Here is a 5,000-nt window from a genome sequence, read left to right as displayed (position 1 = left end):
AGCTCCTGCAACGACGATACCGCCATCTATGGGACGCCAAGCCGACTAAGACATCGATGGGCCCACAGTGCCCATCTTTCGACGCCACCCACAAAGCATGCAGCCTCTGTCGACCACAGCACCCATACGCCAGTGCCTCTGCCGCACGAAGTCGTGGACCGGCAATCACACCACCTGCACCCGTTCGTGCCCCACCCCAACCGCCCAACTCGCATCGCCAGCGGATGAACGGCGGACGTTTCCCGCACTCGTAAGGTGCAATTCACACCTATAACATGCGTTTCATGAAGAGATATTTCCAATATGCGACATTCCCGCTGTCCCTATTCATGAGCTGCGAGCTGTACCACGTACAAGCTACAGACGCGATCGCATTGCTCACTGTACGGATTCTCATGCTGAGCCATCAGCTAGGAAGCGCCCCATCCATGTCGGCACCCGTGGGCGTTGCACTCGCAGTCGCAAAAAACGCTGGGCAAATATATATCTCGGAAGAGTAACGACAGTCCGAGCCTCCTGGCGTTGCACTCGCAGCCGCAAAAAAACGCTGGGCACATATATGTCTCGGAAGAGTAACGACAGTCCGAGTCTCCTGCGTGGGAAGAGTCTTTCTAGGCCCTGACCCACGGGAAGGGTGTAGCTTCCCCCATCCCGGACATTTGACGTCGTCACACTACCGGTATTGACTAATAGACTGATTGCTGATAATCATTAGCCATACACTGGGGGAAACGGCCGACAGGGGCGGCAACATAGTGGAGCCGCAGTGTCACTAATGTACAGAGATAGAACAGTTTCGACTGGAACTAGAGTAACCGTATACACGGCACTGATTAGTAATAGATGCAGAGCCATCAGAATACAGATAATATATACAACCGTCCCTATACATGCTGAAAGACTCTGCACACAATGAGAACCACACGTCAGCCAGACACTCTTATCACACACTACTCTCTTATCACACACAATATCTAACCACCAGCATGGAAGAACATCCAGTGCATCCTCTCCGCCACATGACACAATCCACACTATCATTACCAGACCGGGAGGTCCACCCAGAAAACACAATATCCCACCCTTCCGACATCCGCACATTGCTCAGCTAAGCCACGAACACCCACACATGTCCTACACAGTGGTGCACCCAACATCACAATACTGCCTCCTGTCACAGCACACAAACAATGGCAGGAATGAAAGACACAGATCTGCAACAACCATGGAATCGGAGCGCCGCCTGTCATGAGCCAAAAGTGCATCCTGACGTGACAAATCGGATAATACCGCAGGCATCCAATTACGATAATCACTATCAACGAACCTGCCGCCCCCCCCCCCCAATACACCTTTCCCTACAACAATGTGTATCTGAACCTACGCTATATCGTACCTTAACCTAACCTATATCGTACCTTAACCTAACCTATATCGTACCTTAACCTAACCTATATCGTACCTTAACCTAACCTATATCGTACCTTAACCTAACCTATATCGTACCTTAACCTAACCTATATCGTACCTTAACCTAACCTATATCGTACCTTAACCTAACCTATATCGTGCCTTAACCTAACCTATATCGTGCCTTAACCTAACCTATATCGTGCCTTAACCTAACCTATATCGTGCCTTAACCTAACCTATATCGTGCCTTAACCTAACCTATATCGTGCCTTAACCTAACCTATATCGTGCCTTAACCTAACCTATATCGTGCCTTAACCTAACCTAATTTGTGCCTTAACCTAACCTAATTTGTGCCTTAACCTAACCTAATTTGTGCCTTAACCTAACCTAATTTGTGCCTTAACCTAACCTAATTTGTGCCTTAACCTAACCTAATTTGTGCCTTAACCTAACCTAATTTGTGCCTTAACCTAACCTAATTTGTGCCTTAACCTAACCTAATTTGTGCCTTAACCTAACCTAATTTGTGCCTTAACCTAACCTAATTTGTGCCGTAACCTAACCTAATTTGTGCCGTAACGTAACCCATGTTGTGCCGTAACGTAACCCATGTTGTGCCGTAACGTAACCCATGTTGTGCCGTAACGTAACCCATGTTGTGCCGTAACGTAACCCATGTTGTGCCGTAACGTAACCCATGTTGTGCCTTAACCTAACCCATGTTGTGCCTTAACCTAACCCATGTTGTGCCTTAACCTAACCCATGTTGTGCCTTAACCTAACCCATGTTGTGCCTTAACCTAACCTACGTTGTGCCTTAACCTAACCTACGTTGTGCCTTAACCTAACCTACGTTGTGCCTTAACCTAACCCATGTTGTGCCTTAACCTAACCCATGTTGTGCCTTAACCTAACCCATGTTGTGCCTTAACCTAACCCATGTTGTGCCTTAACCTAACCCATGGTGTGCCTTAACCTAACCCATGTTGTGCCTTAACCTAACCCATGTTGTGCCTTAACCTAACCCATGTTGTGCCTTAACCTAACCCATGTTGTGCCTTAACCTAACCCATGTTGTGCCTTAACCTAACCCATGTTGTGCCTTAACCTAACCCATGTTGTGCCTTAACCTAACCCATGTTGTGCCTTAACCTAACCCATGTTGTGCCTTAACCTAACCCATGTTGTGCCTTAACCTAACCCATGTTGTGCCTTAACCTAACCCATGTTGTGCCTTAACCTAACCCATGTTGTGCCTTAACCTAACCCATGTTGTGCCTTAACCTAACCCATGTTGTGCCTTAACCTAACCCATGTTGTGCCTTAACCTAACCCATGTTGTGCCTTAACCTAACCCATGTTGTGCCTTAACCTAACCCATGTTGTGCCTTAACCTAACCCATGTTGTGCCTTAACCTAACCCATGTTGTGCCTTAACCTAACCCATGTTGTGCCTTAACCTAACCCATGTTGTGCCTTAACCTAACCCATGTTGTGCCTTAACCTAACCCATGTTGTGCCTTAACCTAACCCATGTTGTGCCTTAACCTAACCCATGTTGTGCCTTAACCTAACCCATGTTGTGCCTTAACCTAACCCATGTTGTGCCTTAACCTAACCCATGTTGTGCCTTAACCTAACCCATGTTGTGCCTTAACCTAACCCATGTTGTGCCTTAACCTAACCCATGTTGTGCCTTAACCTAACCCATGTTGTGCCTTAACGTAACCCATGTTGTGCCTTAACGTAACCCATGTTGTGCCTTAACCTAACCCATGTTGTGCCTTAACCTAACCCATGTTGTGCCTTAACCTAACCCATGTTGTGCCTTAACCTAACCCATGTTGTGCCTTAACCTAACCCATGTTGTGCCTTAACCTAACCCATGTTGTGCCTTAACCTAACCCATGTTGTGCCTTAACCTAACCCATGTTGTGCCTTAACGTAACCCATGTTGTGCCTTAACGTAACCCATGTTGTGCCTTAACCTAACCTATAATGTGCCTTAACCTAACCTAAAGTGCGCCGTAACCTAAACTATATTGCGCCTTAACCTGACGCACGTTGTCGCTGAACCTGCTCTGTAATTGTTATGCAACCCGTTAAAGTAGTGTAGTGTTGCCTAACCGCAACCCTCGCAATATAGTTCGCTACTCGCACTGCCCGGTCCCCTGTGTATCGCGTCATGTTAAACACCTTGCAGGTGTTGCTGACTTTCCACATGCTCCTGCTATACACTGTAGTGTGGATAGCAGCAGGACGTACATGCCCCCCCCCCTTCCCCCCTGCCTTCGCAAGCTGGTCGGTGAGAAGTTTGCATGTTCAATGCCCTTCGCATGCCGACGTACTCAGCCTACGTTGTGGTACGGCCTGTCACCTGTCCGCCGATGTACGCAAAACCCACAAACTGTACTGCACATTGCTCCGTATGTACTGAATGATACATCGTGGCCCATGTGACCGTATGACGACAGCGCCTAGCAACGGCGGACCATACAGTCCAAATATTGTGCACGCAGCTACGTGTCGTCTCCCTATAAGAGCTGGATTGCAGTGTGGTACGCCATACAGACGTGTGGGAGGAACGGACGCCCTGGATGGCGATCAGCATGAGCAGTCTGTTGATGTAGTGGAGCGTGTATTCGGACGTAGTCGTCTCTTCTCACACACCGTGATAGCATGTTGCACCGCGTTCCACATCTGCGACATGCTGCAGAGGCGGGCTGACAGTCGTTCGCGCAATGGACACCGCATACGTACGGGGTCTACCTTCCACGTGTTCTCTAGGCGTGCACATGTTGTTGCGTCTATGTGGGCAGACGTAGTGTGTTGTGACACCTGACACAGGCATGCAATACTCGTTGCAAATGGCGATGGACGTGTACGTTTGCTGGTGACGTTACGCAAATGAACAACCGGTAACCCGTTGTGGTGCAGTTGTTCTCGCTAGAGGTGAATCAGTGTTGGCGACGATCGGTCGAGCTATTAACCGGTTGTTTCAGGGATACCCACCATGCCCACGAACGTGAAAGGGGACCCACCATGCCCACGAACGTGAAAGGGGATCTGGGTGTGAGGCGATACGCGGCGGTGGCTGGGTGGGACCGTCCCCGGCCGGTGAGGGGGGGCCGCCCGGCGTGCTGGCAGCGCGGTGCGTGGGCGCACGCGCTACAGCCGGCTGGTGGGGGCGGCCGGTGGCAGGCGCGCCGGCCGACGGACGCGGCAGGCGGCGCAGCTGCGCGCCGGCGCCCCCTGCTCGCGGCGCCTTGCGGCCAAAGTAGGTCCTCGCGGGCCCGGTGCGAAGCGCGGTGGCCATCTGCAGTGTGCTGGTCCGATTGAGGACTTTGTGCGCTGAGGATGCGCCGCCGCCCGGCGCTCGGCGCCGCGACGCCGTCTGCTGCTCGGTCGCCCCAGCGGTTCTCGCAGGTGGTTTGTATCGCAGCTGTGCGGACGTGTTGGCGCGTGCGCTGTGCTGGGAGAGTTCGCTTCGGCACCCAAGTAGGGCTTTTGTCCTTCTGTGGCGCTGGCGTTGGAGCTGCCGGTCACCGTAGGTGGCGCGTGTTGTCTCCCGCCGGCAATGCCAC

This window comes from Schistocerca serialis, unplaced genomic scaffold (genome assembly GCF_023864345.2).
Source record: "Schistocerca serialis cubense isolate TAMUIC-IGC-003099 unplaced genomic scaffold, iqSchSeri2.2 HiC_scaffold_1219, whole genome shotgun sequence".
Lineage (NCBI taxonomy): Eukaryota > Metazoa > Arthropoda > Insecta > Orthoptera > Acrididae > Schistocerca > Schistocerca serialis.
Note: the sequence above shows the minus strand (reverse complement) of the source record.